At 33.0% G+C, this 21,822-nt stretch overlaps 1 pseudogene; it reads right to left on the bottom strand.

Annotated features, from left to right (window-relative positions):
* Positions 1–9,673: 9,673 nt before the first annotated feature.
* The window catches only part of LOC119530265, a 99,048-nt pseudogene continuing 86,899 nt past the window's right edge, over positions 9,674–21,822 (bottom strand).

The following is a 21,822-nucleotide window of genomic DNA, read 5'->3' as shown; positions in this document are numbered from 1 at the left end:
GCCCAAGATCACACAAACAAAAAATGTTTATGTATCACAGACCTCATAATAACTTAAATGATAGATACAGAAAATATTAAGTGACAGCAAATCTCTTCTCATTCCAGCAAGAGTATGAAATAGAGACCATCAGAAATAATGATATAGAGACTGTCAGAAATATATCTATGTTCTGATTTACACACACATGCACACACAAACACCATTAGGCTTTGTACATGAGGATTCCAGGATCTTAGAAAATAGAGTTAGGCATGGTGATTGGAAATCTGAGACACAGCCTGTGCTCTGATTTCCATTTCCTTACAAAGCTAGTTGGTTTGATAAGATGATGCAGTAAACAGAAAGTAGCCTAGTCTCCCTTCCCAAATATGCTTTCTCTTTCACTAAGTAGAAGGAGGCACATTTAAAATAGACACAGGCATCACTATGGCTAAATTCCTGGCTTCAGACTTAGCTACTTCTAAACTTGGAAACAGTGACACTAACAAACATAACAGAATTCTTCATGGCTACATACGGGTGATGTTTTTATTTTACATAAAATACTGCAAACCTTTTTGAAGTGAATGGGGACTGAAGGTTGAGTGGCTGTAATGAAGCAAAACTGCAGGTTCCCAAGGGCAGGGTGGAAAAGCAAATGAACTGTGGTTTTAGTTCCTAGAAATTACTTTGGCAATTAAAATGTGTTCATATGTGTTCTTTGACTGCAATCAGGGCACCCAGTGGAATACCCAGACATTTCCTAATGTATGTTGGCCATTACTTCTGCAATTACAAAAGGGATATAAAATGCTAACATGCACATTTCCAGTAATGTGGCTTTTAGTCCCTATACCATCATTGTAGAAGTGTATTATGTAGCTTCTTTAAACTCAGCTTGCTTTGCAAGGTCAAGGCAACCAGCAATTCATTCCTTGCAGTAACCATTTTATTAGGTAGTGTGAAAGTGGAAGCTCCCTATTTCATTAACTGGCAATTAAGTAATTTAAAAATAATACTAAGTCTCTTAATCAGCTTGTTTTACCATGTGCACCACAAGGGAATTTGCATCCTCTAAAAATTAATAAGTAAAGTGTTTTATAAATACAATTAATGCTTTTAAACTTTGAATTTTCCAGCCAAGAAAAGAGGTTTTTAAATATTTATCATATGAAAATAAGAGAAGGGCTTTTAATGGGTTAATGTGGTAATTATCTATTGTTAAAATATATTTTATTTTACAGTAGTTTATACAAAAAAGCAGATATATCACAGATAGTTATGTGTGTGAGCAAATAGAAATCCTATAAATATACATTAAATCATTTTGTTTTGCCTTAAATATATAGAATTTTAAACTGTCCTTAGAGAAAATAGTATCTTAGACAATTATCTATTACAATAAAGCAAAACTTCCCAATGGTTAGTGGCTTAACAACAAACTTTTTTTATGCTCACAAATATGAAATTTGGGCAGGGATCTGCACAGTGCGCTATATGAGGAATGGCTAAAGTGGGGCTGGGGAATACACTTTCAGATGGCTCATTCATCTGACTCGCAAGTTAGTGCCAGCTATCAGCCAGGAGCTCTGCCCATGTTATGGGTTTCTCACCCCTGGTTACTTGAGCTTACTCTGAACAGCATGGTTACACTGCAAGAGCAAGTATCCCCTGAGTATCAGGTGGCAACTGTACTGTCTTTTCTTACCTAGATGCAGAAACCACATATCATATCTTCTTCCAGAGTGATAACGCTTCCCAGATTCAAAAGGAGAAAACTAGACTGCAACTTTCAAAAAAAAAAAAAAAAAATGCCAAAGTCATCTGAGAAAAAGAGATGTGGGATAGGAAATGTTCTTGTGGATATTTTTGGGAAATAAAATCTGTCACAATTATCAGACATACATTCAGGACCACAATGATTAAATAAGAAATATATTCCACTTGGGGTCACCAGAATAGAATTACTTTTTAAAAATGTTTAAGAAATGTTGGTCTTCATTCTTATCAACCAGATATTTTTTATATAATAGAGTGGAAAGAGGAAACAGTTTAGAGCCCAACATTGTAATCTAAATCCTATGGTGATTACCTGGTAGATCCGAGACAAATCATACAACCTCTCTGAGTACTTCACTATTCATCATTAAAATTAGGTCTATAAGAACTATTTTACAGCAACATATGCAGTGAGGATTAACAAGGTGATGATATAAAGAACCTAGCACATAGAAGTCATTAATCTCTGTTTAAAGCAAATGTGTTAATTCTGTCATTGTGTTGTTATTAAATGTATGAAGGCAGTGATAAATTTATACCTAGCAAAACAATACCAAACGTGATCCCAATGTACCTTAGCAACCTTGATGATGCAGGGGAGACATCTGTAAGTTAATTCATTTGGGGTTAGTTTGATAGGCCATGCATTTCAACCAATATTGCTTATAGTTTCCCATATCCTAATACTCCAAGAACCTCTCTCCTCATATTGCTGGGAGGAGAAACACTCAAAATTAAAGAGTTTTTTTTTTTTTTTCCTAGGACAGGGAAATAATAAAATCACCTACTGTAAAAATGTATTAAACTATTTTTACTGTTGTTACTGTTAATTCACAATTAAAATGGATCTGGGCAGATCAAATATTCCTAAGGACAAATTGAAAAGCTCACTGAAGTCATCTTCAATTTATTTGCCAACATCCTATAGAACAGCCTACAAAGAAACCGTTATCTAAATATAGAACACAATCATCTCTATATCCTATTGAATACTAGCAAATATACATCTTAATATGTTAGGTAATTCATATGAGCAAAATCAAAACATCCAAATCAATCTGTTCTTTGTCATGATACTATCCCATTTACTGAATTATTAATTATTTAACCATAAGTCTATCTTTCTATATGCCCTGTTCCCACATACATACAAGACCATATTAAAATCCAGAAAAGGAAAAAAACAAATATGGAAATTATTTTCCATTTGCTAACACACACACAAGCACAACACATAGATATGTACAAATACACACATATATCTAGAAATGCTAAGTCCAGATCCATAGTATGTATATCTTTAATACATTGTTAACTCCTTTCTGTTTGGTTTTGAAGTAGGAAAGAAACCTTCCAATTTATAAAATTGAAAATTCTATGAAATATTAGATGTGCAAACATAACTGTAAATTAACATAATTTAGTTTCCCCACTGAAGTCTGCATGGAGAAATACTGCATTATTTAAAACTTTGTAAGGGATAAACTTCTTTCTTTCTGGTGCTATGGAATCCAAATATTATTTTATTGTTCCTTTTCCAATATAAATCCATTTGACTGACTTTCTTCTAGTTCTAACGCTATTTTAAGGATACAAAAATAGGCAGATGAAACATAGATTGTTGTTATTGAAACATTGTGGAGAGGAAGTGGCAATAGAAAAAAAATACTCTAATGCAATAAAAGAAATTTTCTGGGATGAAGGAACTAATTTTTCCTACAAAATACTTAAAACAGGTTCACTAATCTATATTGGGCTTCTAAACAAGTTTGGACAATGAGTAATTAATATGAAATTTCACTTTTTTTTTAAATTTTATTTTATTCAACAAAATATAGAAATGTTACACTGACCTAAATAGCATACTTCTGTTAACCACAGCTACCCAATAGAGTTACAAAACAGGACCTTGTTTGTTTGAAAAGCTGCTATGCCATGATGTGTGTATTACAGGTAGTTTACCCATGTTTCCATTTCTCTTCTTTCCTGTCCAGGATGAGTTCCCCAACTCATCAAAGTTAATCATAACCAAAAGAACCAATGAAATGTGAGGGGAAGAGAGATGTGTCACTTTTAGTTAGAAGTCTGAGAGACAGTGCAGGATTTCCTATTTTCTGTGTCTATGTGAGTGAACATGAGCACAGACACCCTGTATTCCCCCACCCCCAACTCACCATGATGTTATAAAAAAGCAAGCAAAGGTGCTTTGCTTTAAGTCATCCCAACTGATGAAGTGCCCCAAATATCTACCTTAAAGCCTATGCATTAAATTATGTGGCATACCTGACAAATAGAACTTTGTTGAAACTTCCTCTAACATTAACTATTTTCTGGGGCAGAGCATTTAATCACTACTTTCCAGGGCACTGGTCCATAATCAGCCAAGAAAATATAAATGATTCTTTGATACAACAGAGAAATTAAAGAAGTTTTAAGGTTTGTCAAATATAAGACATATTTTAAGGATTTAGAAAGGAGTGGCTGTTGGTTTATCCAAAGGAGACAATTTGCAGATTGAGGAAGACTCTGTGCCAAGACAAAAGTGCTCAGTTTTTCCCTGAGAAATTGGCAGGTTTTATAGTAAATACAGTGAGGTTACACAAAGAAAAATAGGATTGGTTTAACAAAAACAATAAGAAAAGCAAACTTCGTAAAGGATGGAATGCTAACTAACAAAATGTATTTAACCCCAACAAAAGTGCTGGTTTCAGCAAAGTGCTGATTAAACAATGTCAGGATGCCCTAGCAGTTGTGCAGGCTCAAAGAGTCTCAGCTAGCTAATCTGACAGATAACTTGGCTTTTGCATGTGTGGGCAATTTCAAAACATGCAGTCAAGTTAGCTATTTCTTCAGCCATGTATAGATAAGTTGGCCTTTGCTTTAAATACATATGGACAAGTTGCCTCCAGCCCTTGCTAATTCATTTACCGATTTCCTTCCTCTTGATCATTCTCTCCTAGAGAATGTGATCACCATGCATGACAGTTTTCAGATGCTTTTAGTCTCTTGGAGAATCTTGGTACTTGCATTCTTCATCTTTGGATGATTCCATTAGGACTACAGAGGATTTCACATCCCACAGTCCTGGGAGCATCACTCTTCTGTCTGCATGTGAATGGGATAAAGTAACTAGGCAAGGAAAGGCACAAGGCAAGTTTATCCATGTAGTCTAAAGAATACTTGATAATTTTGAAGAATCATCAGTAATAGGGCTCAGTCTTATGCAGTCCTCAACTGATGGTTGAAGGTAATTGAGAATCATTGTTCTATGGTGGTCTACTTTGAAGGCATCAGAGAAGCTGAACACATCCTTGAAATAAAATTATGAATATCATACATGCATTCAATTTAAGAATTCCCTTGCACCATCCCAATTTTCCTTTATCGACATCCCTCAATAATGCAGAGATAAAAAATAAAGAAAAAGGCAGTACATTTATCTGAGTTAATATGTATCGTTAACTCTATGTACCATGTTATTGTAATAGCTCCTTTTTATACCACAACTTTCTGATCATTAAAATCTCAATAATTATTACTACACATTGATTTAGAAGAAAGACAAGTTCTGATCTCAAAATGATTTTCTCCCAGGACATTCCTCTCTAGACTACAGTTCCTCAAAAATGTCACTCTTAGTTGCTCTTGGGGTGTTTATCCTCTCTTAGCTTCTCTGGAGCAAGAGTCTGTTTTCAACAGCTGTCTTCAAACTGTCTCTCATCTGCAGCTACTGTCTCAGCTTCTGTGCATTCTTCCAAGTGTCCCTCTTGGCTGTAGCTCCTCTTCAAAATGTCACTTTCAGCTGCACTGAGTTCCTTCTGTTTATCAGCTCATTTATATGGCTCCAGTGATTTAATTTAGACCCACCTTGAATGGGTGGGGTAACACCTCCATGGAAATTATCCAATCAGAGTCATCACCCACAGTTGGGTGGGGTGCATCTCCACGGAAACACTCAAAGAATTACAATCTAGTCAACACTGAAATGTCTGCCCACACAAGATTACATCAAAGATAATGGTGTTTTCGGGGACATAATACATTCAAACCAGCACATTAACCATCACAGTTCATAAGCATCATTTTCAATTATGACATTCCAGTCAAAACTTTGGTTATAGAACCAGTGTCTCCAATTATGTCCTGTTAACAAGACATACATTTTCTTATTGAACTTATGCAAATAATTGTAATTCCATGATAATAAGAATATTCACTAAGGTCTTTCAAATTCTGGGGGATGAGGCAGGAGAAACAGATAAATGTTTTATGATTATAGATAGCTTAAAGAAAATCAAAAAGTATTTCTTGTATCTAGAGAATAAAACATTAAAACATCAGCAATATTCCAAACAAAATTCATAATTATTATTCATCAATGCATTCAGTTTTAAGTAATTAACTCTTGTTAAGCTTGGTCTTATTTTTAGCAATCTCATGATCCCATCAGCTTCCCACTAAATTTCTGGAAATCCTGATTCAGTCCCATGATATAGTCTCAAAGTTCTTTAAGCAATGCCATTAGAAGCCAGTGCCCCAGTGTATTTGGCACAGTGTTTTCCACAAGTCTCTGTTAACAGTCCATTTTTGTTGTTGAAGATGAAGCACTTTGGCCTGCAGCTGATTACAAGTGTTTTCAGGAAAACATCAGAATAAAACAAAAAAGCTATCTGTGGATTACAAAAGACTTAAAACACAAAAGACAAAGAATGTCCATAGTTATCTTATTACTGTTTTATAAAAGTGAAAGATTTAGTGTGAGTTCATTATAAAATAATGCAATTGAGAAGGAAATTTTGTTATTTCTATGCCATAGAACACATTTTTAAGAATAATTGAAAATTATGATGGATAACATTATACTGCTGTCTATATTAGGCAGATCTGCACTAGGATATCTCATGGACAGCGAGGGCACTGACAAATCCCTAGGAATTTCATATAACTTCTGGAATATGCATACATTTTCTCCATACAAACCCAACTAACAGAAGTTTAGGAAATCTTTTTTAATTGATAACACTTCCCGTGCAATTCATAGCATATTAAATAAACCTAACTATTTCTAGCACCTCATTTTTACAAGGTGGAAGAACAAATCTTTATGAGTTTTATTTTTAAAGGCCCTCTGTAAAATCCCAAAGACAGTGCAAAATGGGAATATATATCACTCAGAGTTTTATCTGAAAAGGCAAAATGTCCAAAATTGTCATGAGGTTTTAACATTTGGTTAAATATGACCATAGGTCCCTGTGAAACTATACTTGACTTTATTTAATCAAAATGACAACAAAAGATTTTAAAAGTAAATATAGGAGATAAGATGATGATTAACAAAGGAAATTGCTTCTTTCTCAAAAGTGAAAAGATGACTTATTTTCTTAAACAAAGACATGATAAAGTTAACATAAAGTACAAGAAATTATTCTGATAAAAGACAGACTCTCTGCCTTTTATTCAGGTAAAAAAAAAAAGAAAACAAACAAACAAACAAAAAAACTTTTAAAACCTCTTACTAAATTTAGACAAATAATCCAAGAAAACTTTTGTCACTTTAACAGAGAGAAGACCAAATTCTAGTTTTGCATTACTACATTATTCGATACTGAGGCTCTTAAAAATCTTATAGACAGACTCATCAAATTTTACCCACCTTTGATTAGAGGAAGTAAAATTCCTTTTCTTCCCACCTTCTACAACTTTCTATATCTATTCAGGTTTTGTCATATTTTTTTCATCCTCATTGTGTAACAACCAGTCATTTTATTGTAGGATAAAACTACTTTCTTTTTCTTTAATAAAAACATATCCTGTATACCTTACAAACTTAAATTACCAAAATGATTTTTGAAACTGTCTTTAAGCTGGATCTTTCAAAATACAATTACTGTCAAAATAAAACTTGTCAGAATAATGGCTTAATTTGGTTAAATGCAAACATATATATACATATACATATATATATATATATATATATATATTTCCTAGTAAACATAATACTACCTTATTTGATTAGTAAACCTGTATGAGTTAGGAAGAATATCTCCAAAAATGCATACATATTTTTCAGTACTTAACATTGCTAACTCAGGGGACATTGATGCTTTTCTTTTCAGCTAATACTACCAAATTAGTACACAAATAGAGATTTTCAGGAATGAGTTAGGAAAACAGACTCAAAATACAGAAAATAAAACTAGGATATAACACTCACTAATTTATATAAGAGAACTGGCTTTCTCTCCTTGACCAGTTTACTGTTACTTTTTTAAATCAGGGTTGTTTGTGTTTTTTTAAGGGGACTATTTTATAATCATTATGTATTTTTGAGGTTTTTGAATACCAAAGAAATGCACCATACTCCTTGGTGGAGTCTGGGAACCTCTTTTTTTCAAGTGTACCTACGCAAATACATAATCTTGTCTCAACTAAAACTTTCCCAACATGGCCGTTGTAGTACCATGCTATCTTTAGTACAAAACACCCATTTATGTATATATATATGGAGTTTATTTACAATCATTGAAAGCAGATGGTTCTATAAAACTTCCAAGTAATCACAGGCTCCTTCAACTCAAAACACACATATATTTTAAGATTAACTAGAAACCCATTTTCTTCAAAAGTAATTTTCTACTACTTTTTCATAAAAATATAAAAAAAGACTTAGCATTCATAGTTTTTACAATATTGAACCGAAGCCAAGATTTTTCTACAAATGATACCACTTTCCAAAAAGTTTAAAAGATATCACAGAATAATTTGATGTAAAATCAAAATATCTCATCAACACAAAGTATTTTACTTTAAAAAATATTGTGCAGTATTTCCTTTTAAGCCTGACTTTTATGCTAGATTTGAATTGTGTATAAGCTATGTAAATATACCAGATTTAATCCATCAGTCATATTTATGCAGTAGACTGTCATATGTGACCAGTTACCATATACACTGTTACACAGTAATTGCAGAAATGACAAAAGGCAAACTTTATGAAAGACACAAAAACATCGTTTTAATAAAAGGCAACTGACACTGCCCTAATTTTCTGTAAAAATTACCTCTTCTTCCTATCTCTTTTCTCCTTTTAATGTACATTTTAAAATATGCCATTACACAAAGATATTTATATCGCTTTTACTTAAGATAGCTTTCTACATGGTTACTTTCTTTTCTGATATGCTGACTTTATCAAAAGGCACCAAGATTAGACTCCTAAGTACTTTCTGACTTTTTCCCCTTTTTAGGTTCCTCTAGAATGATTTTCCTCAGACAGTATGACTCTGAGAACATAAGGAACCACAAGAAAATTAATGATACAACAAGCAATGTGAAACTCCTACCATTCAGAAGGTGTAAATATATAATCAGTTCCTTTAACTTTTCATTTAGGACAAGAAGTAAGAAAAGCTTTCTGAATGTAAACGTGAAAATAGAGCACATTTATTAACAGAAGAAAAACCCATAATCTTACAATAACAATGTATTAAATCTTATAGAATAACATATAGCCCAAAGCATTAGAAATCCATCGCCTGATATTCTGATGCATTATTCTGAAAACACGTCTGATAGATACATACCATTAACATATAAAAAATACAGCACTTATTTCACAGGGAAAAAAATGATGTTTCATCACAAAAACAGATTTACTGGATTTCAGCTTTGATTTAGAGATGTATTTTAAAGATAAAAAAACAAAACAAAATTCCCCTTAAAATAAAAAAGTCTTTATATATGTAACCCATTATTAATACTTTTTTTGCTCTTACAATGTAAAACATTTAGAAACTTTTGAACACTAGAAAGTTTGACCAGTTAACCTTTTTGGCTTTAACATATTTTAAATCTCTTTTAGAGAATCACTTTAATGTTTTCAGTCCATCAGTCCAGTATGGATGGTGCAATTCTATTTCTTTTTCTTCTTCTTTGGTGGTTCCTCCTCAGATCTGCTATCTGAGCTGGTGCTACTGCTACTGGAGGAGATGGAATCTGAGTCTGAATCAGAGGAGGAGGAAGAGCTTGTGGAGGAAGCTGAAGATGATGGACTAGAAGAGCTTTCATCAGTGTCTCTGTCCTTTGAGTAGGATAAGGCAGATGTTTCTTCACTTTCTGATGAAGAACCACTGGCTAAACTGCCACCGCTATTGGTAGTGGGGTTACACTCTTAGACCTTTTATTCTTGGTCTTGTATTTTTCTACATTGGTTTCTCCAATGCTTTGTTGTAATAATAATCTGTTTTCTTTTTCTTTTAAAGCTTTCTTTAGATCTGCTATTCTCAAAGGCCTAGGTAGGTGTTTTTTTTTCCTGTGCATTCATAAGTCCCATGGCCAAATTCTAAGCATTTCTGACATCTTACATGTTGCTTATTGGCTTCCCATTCTTAGCTTGCAGGCGCACAAAATCAGGCAGCAGCAGGCAGGATTCAGCAGGCTGTGGTTTACTGAACTGCTTGTCTCCAGGCTGTGAGATGGTTCATGGGAGTCGCCGTCTTAGAGCAGTTCTAGCAACTGCACTTTTTTTTTTTTTTTAAGAAAACACATGAGAGACCCATTTTAAAGTGTGTCTTTTATATGCCCAGTGCTTGTTTGTTTTTTTTTTTTTCTTTAAAAGCAGACAATCTTGTTTCCAGTGTCTCTATTGCTTGCAATATAGATGGCTATTGTCTTTATAGTTCTTCCCTTCGAGGTACCACAATTTTTGTATTGATTGTTATTAAAGAGGCAACAGGAGATTCTTTTATAATTTTGTATTCCACCTTTTTGGAATTGCTGTGACATAAAGCTATTATTTTATTTGTCTTTTTATTTTTATCCTAATGTAGAGTTCTTTCAAAAAGTTCAGCTAATTCAACAAGTTCATCTAAAGGGGCAGCTTCCCACTTAAATTTATGTTTTATTAACCACTCTGCGATATCAGGTTAAGTCCATTGACAAATGATGAGGACAGTGCCCTTCAGGACCATCAGTAAAGATGAAAGACCTGAGCAAGCACCAAAATTCATCCCTTTCTACAGTTAAACAAGCAATAAGAAAAACAAGACGTATAAAGAGATGGAATGCTAATTAAAAAGATGTATTTATTGTAAACAAAAGTCCTGGTCTCAGGGAAATCAAGACCCAGTTTTAAAGAATGTCAGAACACCCTAGCAGTTATGCAAGCTCAGAGAGTCTCAGATGGCTTGCCTCACAAATAATCTGACTAAGGCATGTGTGGGCAATTGCAAGATGTACAGTCAAGTTTGCCTGTATTTTAGTCATGTATGGATAAGTTGGTCTTTGCGTCTTTGCTCTAGACACATATAGACAAGTTGCCTGCAGGCCTTTGCTAATTCATTTCACATACTAATAATGCAATTGCTATCATTTACCATGGGGGAAAAAACAGGAATAAAAACGAAGTATTTTTCTGTATCTCTTTCTCCTATGCTTTTCTTGGAAAAAAAAATGTAAATGAAACCTATGTCTGATAACTTGAACCAGAAGCCAAGATGAAGGTAAGAATAATTGGGAGAAGAAAAGAACACATCCAGGTTTGTGAAAGGAGGAAGAAGGAAAAGAGAAGAGTGGGACTCTAACATAACCATCCATAGTAGACTCAGATTGACAATCTAGTTGAAGGGCAAAGTACAGAACTGTTCTGAAAAGCTGGAGCCATAATTTAAACTCAGAAAATTTTAATTTCAGAGCCTATATTTTTCAGTTACAATACATTGCCTCTCAACCTGATAAACCTCATTGTGTTATACACATTCTAAGAAAACAATTTATATTATATATACTTTGTAACTGATTTATGTATAGTCAGATTCCATCCACAAAGGATTAGGATTGTTTTAACCAGAAATTGTAAATTTAATATTTTGTATTATTTTTCTATAAAAAATGCATGTTACCAAAAACTAAATGCAGTTGCAATGCCAGGACAGCCCTTAATTTCAAGCAAAAGAGACCCTCGCTCCAGGCCCCATTTTTTAAAAGTTCATATGTGATGTGTATAAGTATCACATACAAAAAATCAAGGCTCATGGCAATCTGTCATTTAGGATCTATTTCTCAACACTGACATCATGCAAACTTGAACTTTAGATATTCACTTTCAGGATAAACACTGTTCAGATCCAGAGAAAGGCTTCTTTCCTCTCCTTTAACTAGTCCCAGAACCAAAAGCAACTGAGTGAAGCTTTGATAACTGTTCCACTGCGAGTCTTGAAGATGACATTGCTTTGAAATATAGGAAGGTCTTCAGCAGCACAAGTGCTTACAAATAGAAAAGTAATTAATTTTTCAAATTCTTTTTCTCCGATAAGTGTGAATACATAATAGATTCTTGCACAGGAAAGAGCCACTTTCCAGTGGTTACTTTTTTTCTCATTCTAATTTGTAATTCCAGAGGCACTCATGAATTAGAACAGCATTGAAAATAGATGCACATAGCAGCTGAAAAATATTTTCTGATAAGAATCAATTCATATTTTTCAATAAAAACATTCTATTTTCCAATAAGAAATCATTTATATTCCTTTTAAATTTGTATGAATATGAAGTTAGATATATAAGAAGCATGTTAGCAATTCCTTAATTGGCAATAAGATGTCAATTATATGTGGAATTAGTTAATGATTTTATGTTATAAAGGTATTTAATTGTATTTGCTTATTTTTAAATTAAAGGAAAATTCTAGATTTGTGTAAATAATTATGATTTATTTTGGATAGTAATTAATTATAACTAGTGTATATTTGAATATCTCAGATATTTTTAATATGTTAGTAAACTTTGCTTTGGAAATGTATAAAAATAATGTTACTTTAAAACTTTTACACTATTTTTTGATAGGCATATTTAAATTTTTATACATTATGGATGCAATTATTTTTTATTTATTACATCAATTAAATTAGTAATCAGTTCAAGTATGTCAAAATGAAGTTAGAAATATAAAACAGGAGTTTAGTTTAAAAAATCCTGAAAAGCAAAAAGAAAGAGAAGTCTGCTTAAATTTTTAAAAACTTGAGACAATGAAAGTGAATGGATTTCTGTCCAAAATCACTCACATAAATTTGCAATCAGGGTATTACAAATTCTTGATTTAATGAGGCCTTAATTATTGATTGAAACAATGAAAATTAGTAAGATAATTATTCTTATCGAGTCCATAATTTAGACAGGCCAGATAACATGTCTGCAACTACAGATTCTTTACAAAAGGAAAATTTAGTTACTGATTATGAGATGTAGCTTGCACATAAATAAGCATAATTTTGCACCTAAATAACTGCAATTTGAGGACTAAAAGAAGGCTGATATATGCTTTAAACAATTGGCAGGATGCCACAAAGGCAAGTATACAGCAATAAAGATTACAATTGTGATGTTCTTAAAAGCATATTATGTTTCATTTTGAAATCTGTTTTTTATGGTGTCACTCAAGGCAATATATTTACAAAAAACAATGGAAAAATAGGTTTAATACAAATTATTTAGAAATGTGTTACTAGAGTGGCTTAACATGTAAGAGAGAGACAATAATAATGAAACAAATAATCACGATCAAGGCTTGGGAAGCCAAAATGATATTATTAAATTTATCAGGCAATTTACAAGGCAAAGTCATACATGAAATTTTAAATGAAATATTATTCATTTCAAGTAAATAGTAACACAGATAAAAATCCTATTGAACTAGTAACATTTGTTTTGTATAATAAATTGTTTTCTATAACAACCAGAAGAAGGAAACAAGAAAATCATGTTTTAAAAAGTAAATTTTTACCTCAAATGAAGAACTGAAAGAAAAACTCTTAATTTTTATAATAAATATAAAAGTTTGTTGAGGGTAAGATTATGATAATGTTGCTGGTATGTTCGTACAAAAAAAAAGGTATTAAAGCAAACTTGGCCAAAACATCAAAGTGCTTTTTCATGCTTAATCTAAGCTTCACAATGGTATTCTTTAGAACAATTCTAAGGTTATTTATATTTTATTTTAATATAATCTATATGTTTAAAAATGAAACATCTTGATGAAATACATATCAAATTTGATCTTATCACCCCCTGGACATATTATGGAGATCCTGTCTAAATGATTTTAAAGCAATTAGATTTCACTTAGACAAGATATAAGATGCTTTAAAAAGTTTAAAAAGGTGGGTGGGAATAGAAGATCCCTGGACAAAGAACTAATCCTAATTTGTCTAAAGTAGATCTTTGGCCCAACAATTAAATTAACTTTGAATTTTCTTTGTTTGTAGTTATTTGACATGAACTAACTATTGTTTTAACACTGTTAACAGCTTACAAAAAAATCAAACCATCCTATATTTATTTAAATTGAATAGAATCAAAACATTTTAAATGCTTAAATAAAACTCTTATCCCAAAAAAGTTATGAAATACGTGACAAAAGTGACTTTTCAATATTTTAAGAAAACTAAAACAAGTAAATAAAACATTTGCATGCTTATGAGGGAGATTTACATAAAACAATTACAAATGTAGTTTGTACAATAGTTTTGTTACAGAAATCAGTTTCCATTATAAAAATCTGGCAATAGAAATTTTGAAGAATTTAAGAAAGAATACATAGTCTAGATATATACTAAAGAGATGAAAATCATGACTAATGATAACAACTTACAAGTACATTAAACTCTTTTGTAATGATAACAATGACCATCTATGTCAAAACATTACAACTCTTTATTCCAGTATATTTTTCCATAGGATAAGACTGCAAATTAACAAATAACTACATGTTTGCTTCAGGAAATCCTTATAAACATTTTCCCAGTTTACTCTTCAGTACCTCATAGTGCCCACCAATAATAATTTATCATGTCGAAAATCAGTCCAGTTGCCAATCATTTTACTGCCCAACTCTCTCTAAACTACTTGATCCCAGAACTCAATACTCTGTATATATTTCTTTTCTTGAAGTCTGTCTCCTTTCTTAGATTCTCTCAAGGTGGGATTCTTCCTTATATCCATATTCTAATAATCCAAACTTTGTAAACAGGATTTTATGGTGGTCTTTTGTCATGTCCACGGTTAAAAGTATTATTTTCTGTGATTAAAAAAATGCTATTTGTACAACCACAATATAATCTTTTAACATGGTATGAAAAATTGATGCTTTGTTTTCATAAATTTAAGAATATTTAAGGAAGCATTTATAGATAATTTTAATTGCTACCATCTTAACAGTAAAATTTCTACAAATTAAGAAAAATCTAAGACAATAATTATAACATTATTAGAAACTTTGATAAACTAAAGGCAAGAAAAACAAATTTTATAAAATAAATATGAATTTCTGAACTAATAAGAGAAATCACAGATGTGCAGTAATGCTTGATTTCAGTAAACTTTGTTATCCTTTCAAACATATAAAACCATAACAGTATACATATTTTTCAATCATATAAAACCATACTTTTAATCATATAAAACCATAGTATTGTACATGTTTTTCAATATTGTGAACATAGAAGTTTACTGTCAGGATAAAGTCTAGAACATATGTTAGCAGTTCGGGAGCCTTCACTTGCATTCTTATCTGCTCCCCCCTCCCCTTCCAAAAAATATTAGTGGCAGCTCTTACAGTGATAACAGAGTCAATTTTCCATAATCAGAAAAATTTTTCTTATCTGAAACACCATACTTATCAGTAATGGCAAATTATTGAAGTGCTTTTGAGTTCTTTTTTGCCTTGACCTTCTTCTTTTTAGGAGCTATTAGCTATCTGGGTAAAGTTTATGACATGTTTGACATAGTAATTATGAATATTTTTCTGTCACCTCTACACCTTAGAGCTTGATTCAGAGAAGCTCACAGTGGTGCTGGTGCAGAGGTGTTTGTGGACATGATCACATGTTCATGCTGGTCAAATAGTGATTATGCCTGAAATTTTAGTTGTTTTTTTTTTTTTTTTCATTATTAGAGAAGTTATGGGTTTACAGAACAAGCATAAGAAATGTTAGTTTTTAATTTTAAAATTGTAAGTTGGAATATGTGACTGTGTTGACATGGATTTTTAAGGTTATGAATTTTTTTCTATCTGAACATAATAAGGGCTATCATCGGCTATCATTATACACTTTCATTGCATGAACTCCTCTTTGAGAAGAGGTATGTATCTACTTTCATTCATTAAAAGCCACTCTAAGTCAGTGTTCTTTTTTACCTCTTCATCTTTTTTCATTTTTATTTTTACATGAAGGATAAAATCAAAAATAAGTTTCAATGGCAGTTATTCTTAAACCAAAACCATTAGTTTTGATAGGTAGTCACCTCAGATCAGCAGGTTTATATCAAATTGCTTCAGATAGCAAGTCAGTTCATTCAGCTGTCAAGAGGAACAGTTTGCTCCTAATTAATCCTGGCAGGTGAATAAAGAAACCAGTTATTAAAATCATATAATCCAAGAGAAGGTGTATTGATTTTTTTCTTCATGTTGTAAGGTGTACTGAGAATTTCCAACCCCAATATTTCATTGACTACATTTTTGGTGATTATTCAACTGAGAACTTGCTCGTAAGTTACAATAGATGCAGAACTATTCCACAAAAGAGACAAGTTTAAGTCTGTGTGCCTATGAGACTCCTGCTTAAGCAATGTCTGGAAGACAACAAACTATAAAAAATATTTAATAAGTTAATGAGAATAACCCATCTTTGTGTTGTGTTTGAATGATCTCCAATTCTAGCAAAAGTTACTGAAGCTCTTAAAATATTACAAAATCTTTTTTGAAAGTGAAATAGGCTACATCCAATCAAAATTTTAGAATAGAAACAATACTAAAATCCAGCTGTTCAGAAGCCCACCCATGTACTGATCTCCAGTTTCTGTCTCAAATCTAGCTGCGATAAGGGAGATTTAGGAAAGACTTGCTAAACAATAGTTATCTATTGCTGTGAAATGGACTACCCCCAGACTTAGCATTTTACATCAACAAATAATTTTTATCTCACCATTCCTGTAGGCCTGGAATTTTGCAGTAAGTTAGCTGAGTGGTTCTGGCTCAGAGACTCTATGGAGGCAGTCATCAGAAGACTTGTTTTGGACTAACTGATCCTCTTCCAAGATGAGGCGTTGGCTGGTAAGCCCAATTCCTTGCTTCATCAACATCTCCATAAGGATGCTTGAGTGCTTTTATGTCATGACTGCTGGTTTCCCCAAAAAGCAAATGATCCCAGAGAAAGAGAGCAAAGAAAAATCACAATGGCTTTTAGTCCTAGATTCAGAAGCTTCATACCATCATTTTTGCCATATTCTATTGGTAATACAGACTATATTCCTGATGGAATGTGAGAGCAGACTACACAGAGAATGAATACTAGGAGAAGGGGATCATGGGGTGTTATCTTGGAAGTGGGCTCTCACAATATTTGGTATACAATATCCCTTTCTGTGGATCCTCTAAATCCTACCCTAAGATCAAAATGAATAATGAGAATCCTATATACTTGGACCATGTGCCAGTTTGAATGTATTGTGTCCCCCAAATGCCATTATCTTTGTGGTCTTGTGGGACAGACGTTTTGGTGCTGGTTAGATTTGCTTGCAATGTGCCCCACCCAGCTGTGGGTGGTGACTCTGGTGGGATACTCCCATGGAGGCGTGACCCCACCCATTCAGGGTGGGCCTTGATCAGTGGAGCCATATAAAACATGCTGACTCAAAGAGACAGGAGGGAGTGCAGCTGTGAGTGACATTTTGAAGAAGAGCAAGCTTGCTAGAGAAGAATGTCCTGGGAGAAAGCCATTTTGAAACCAGAACTTTGGAGCAGACGCCAGCCACGTGCCTTCCCAGCTAACAGAGGTCTTCCGGACGCCATTTGCCATCCTCCAGTGAAGGTACTTGATTACTGATGTGTTACCTTGGACACTTTATGGCCTTAAGACTGTAACTGTATAGCCAAATAAACCCCCTTTTTATAAAAGCCAGTCCATCTCTGGTGTTTTGCATTCTGCAGCATTAGCAAACTAAGACAGACCACATTAGTTATCCTCATACAGAACTATCTTTATGGAGTTGTACATGACTGGGAATATCATTTACATTTGGCTTTTGACTTTTATCTAATATTGCAAGAAGTAATAGAACTGTGAAGTTCATTGCCACATTTTTCAAGATACTATCCATTTCATCATTTTTCTTATAAGTTATATTCCTGAGAAGTGTCTCGTGTAATTTAGCACTAAGTAGATTTTATTTCTATGAGGACTTTTTGAAGAGCACTAGATAATCAATCATGTTTCCCCCACATTTTTATTCTAGCTGCCTGTAAGTTTAGAGACAAATGTGAACTTCAGTTCTATTATTCGATTGACATGCATGCTTTGAGTGCTTATGTTATTTTTTTTGCTCTTATAAAAATTTGTTTCTATATAGTATTCTTCTTATAAAAATTTTTTTCTATACAATATTCTTCTTATGTGATTTTGAAATTGAGTGAGTAGATACTTAATGCTCTCTATGTAAATGGTTTCAAGGGAATCATATGTTAGTTATGGAAAGTTAAGAAAAATTAAAAAAAAAAATAGAAAGAAAATAATTATACACTCCTTGTTATTCCAGTAACTGGATTAGAAAGCTGTTACTACTATATGATAGAATCATCCCTTCTTTTTTTTCAGGAAGATGAATTATTTTTTTAAGACTAATCAAATCTTCATCACCATTCGTATTTGTTATTTACTTAAAATATCATGTGAAGACTTGTTATTTCAGTTCATACAAATGAAGAACTTGAAAGTCATACTTCCCATCCTTGCAACAAGGAAAAGCTCAAGACAAATTGAAAATCAACAACTTTTCTTGGTCTCATCAGAGAAATGACGTCACATTGATAATCATCATCCTGAAATCTGGAGAGAGAAGTGCCTCCAGGGAACACAAGATTTAAGCAATTGCTTACCTGTAGAGAAGCAACCAGATGCCATATAAGCCAGTAGAAAGATTAAACTACTAATTCTGACTAATTGCTGGGGGGAAGTATGGGCTAGAGTGGGGGTAAGAAGCTTTGGTAGAGGGGTACAGCAACATTGGGAGGGCCCACAATTTTGCAGGATTTTCCTCTAGTAACTCCACTAGGTTCTCACAGGGAAAATTAAGAAGAACATGGAGGCATATACCCTGATCCCTCTACCCCGTCACTCATGGCCTTGGCCAGGGTATGGAAAGAGTAGCCATTGTGAAACCACCCACACCATTCTTCCTTATACAATAAAATACTTAATCTCCAGGTTCAAACATTATCCAAAGACATCAGTATAATTCTGTTCCAGCTGGAGGAAAATAACTACACCACCCCACTTGCACCATTTACCCAACTAAGGGGGAAAACAAAACCAAAACCTTTACATACAGGGGAGTGAGCTTAAAGAACTTAAACTGGGGACACTGAAGCCTGAAGATGGGTTAGAATGCTTGTGAAGGCCACACTCCCAAGATACAGGCCCACTGTGCACACTAAAGACTGAAATGTAATTCAAAGCCTAGAGAACACCCACCCTGTCCCACTACCACCACATTAATAAAACTCCAGTAAAACTAACAGTGTTACAGCTGAGAGAGCTGCAAAAGACAGACTGTCTCTAAAGAACATCAAAGGTGAGTGAAACCCCAACTCCAAGAAGAGAGGCAAAAGCATGGTTACTAGCAGAATTTGAAACCACTGGAAGAAAGCGATGCCACTCATCCTCATAGCTGCAACAAACATGAAACTCAGCCCAACTCCCAGCCAGATTCACATAAATTCTCACTCTCAAGTATTATCTACTTGGTATCTACTGCAACTTGTTTGGCTTCCAACAACAGCAAACACAGGGTGTGACAAAAGACAAGAAAAACACAATTGAAAGGACAAAGCAATCATTCAAACTAAACTCAAATACCACACAGACATTGAAATTATCAGTTTAAAATATCTATGATTAATATGTTAAAGGCTTTAGTGGAAATGATACACAACAGGCAAAACTAGATGGATAATGTCAACAAAGAAATGGAAACTTGAAGAAATAGCCTGAAGGAAATTCTAGAAATCAAAACAAAAAGATAGACATAAAAAATGCCTTTGAAAGGCTTATCAGGAAGTACATAGATCTGCCCTATGAGAAATGTTAATAGATATTCCATAGGCAGAAGGAAAATAATATAGGTCAGAAAGATGGGTCTACCTGAAGAAGGGAGGAATATAGTAAAGGAATAAGTGAAGGTAAAATATTATATTTGTTTTCTTGTTTTTAATTGTTCTAAAATTTAACTGACTGTTTAAGCAGTAATAGCAACAGTGAATATGTAAAAGCAAAATGAATGACAAAAAATGTCACAAGAACCAGGAAGGAGTAATTGGGAATAATCTGTTATGTTACCTTCACTACACATGAAACACTATAGCATTATTTGAATATTGTCTTATATTATTTTATTTAATAATAATATAGGATAATCAGTACAGAAACATTTTTAAGAATTACAAATAGCACAACAACATCAGAGAAAGAAGAAAAAGAGGAGGGATATTTAAAGAAAAAAATATAATGGACAGAAAACAGCAAGATACAGATTTTAATTTGACCATATCTACTACCAGTTTAAATGTGATTGTTCTAAACACACTAAACAACAGTTATTGTCAGATTTAAACCACAAACCACACCCAAGTATAAGGACTCATACAGATTAAAGGTAATGAAATGGAGACGATGTGACATATATATCTTAATCAAAAGAAAGCTGGGGTAACCACATCAATTTCAAACAAAGCAGACTTCAGAACATGGAAGATAATCAAGGGTAAAAAGAGACATTGAATAGTGAAAAAGGGTTGACTCTTCAATAAGACTTAACAATCCTAAACATGTATGCAACTAAAAATAGCGTGTCAAAATACACGAGGCAGAAACAAATAGAACATAAAGGAGAAAATAGATGAATCCATAATTATAGTTGGAGGCTTCAACAGCATTCAGTAGTGTATAGATGAAGCAGTCAGAAAATCAGTAAGGCATAGATGAGCTGAATAGCCCATGAATCAACTTGGTGAATATTTATAGAATATTCTGTCTAATATGTAACAGTCTATTTTGCTCTTAAAAGAAACATTATTCTAGAATGGCTTATTTACCACAATTCTATGGATCATAGGTATAAGTATAAATGCAGATATAGAAATGTATTTTACAAGCACATTGAAACCACTGGATAATTATGCATATATCAAAAGAAAGCTGGGGTAGACAGATATTTTTTATTTCTATGACCTATTAATGAGATACATCATTTTAATATATTTTCTGATATTAACCCAAACTTAATTTCTTAAAAGAGCCCCTGCTTGGTCAAGGAATATCATGCCAAATCTCCCTACATTGACACTTGATTGCTTACTTTCAAACTGTGTTAACATAGATATGAATAAACATCTATAAGTTATTTTGTGATTTTGGTCACTGACAGCAGTGGTTACTGGTGGTTAATATTATCAGCTAGCTTAGAATCATCTGATATATATATAATGTGAGTATATATATAATGTGTAATTATATTTATATACATATACACATAGAGTGCTCTTACCTGTACCATGTGCATGCATAGAGGAATGCACACATCATGCATGCACACACACACACACACACACGGAGGGTAACAGATGCTTAAAACTTCATTACCAAAAGCCCATTCCTGAAATCTACAGAGTCAACCTTAATATCTCCCTTAATATCTCAAAATTTTACCATTATGAAGAAAGTAGTCATGTCCTTTTGGAGAAATGGAAAAATAGTTGAAATGGAGGTGAAGGGAAAAAATATTTTTCTATAAAGAAAAGGATTGATGTAATTCAGGATAGATTGCTGCTATATGTCTAACTTTCTGGCATCTGACAGTTTACATATGTATCTGAGCTCATAATGGAATATTTAAATCAAATTTCTTTTTTGAATGAACATCCAGCTTGATGAGAAGTATCAAATTAAACTGAATAAAATTTAACAGAATAACAACAACATACAGTATACAGAAGCATATTTCATAATGCCACTT

Source organism: Choloepus didactylus, chromosome 3 (genome assembly GCF_015220235.1).
Source record: "Choloepus didactylus isolate mChoDid1 chromosome 3, mChoDid1.pri, whole genome shotgun sequence".
NCBI classification, from domain to species: Eukaryota; Metazoa; Chordata; class Mammalia; order Pilosa; family Megalonychidae; genus Choloepus; species Choloepus didactylus.
The sequence above is the reverse complement of the archived record's forward strand: the minus strand, read 5'-3'. Positions and strand labels throughout refer to the sequence as shown.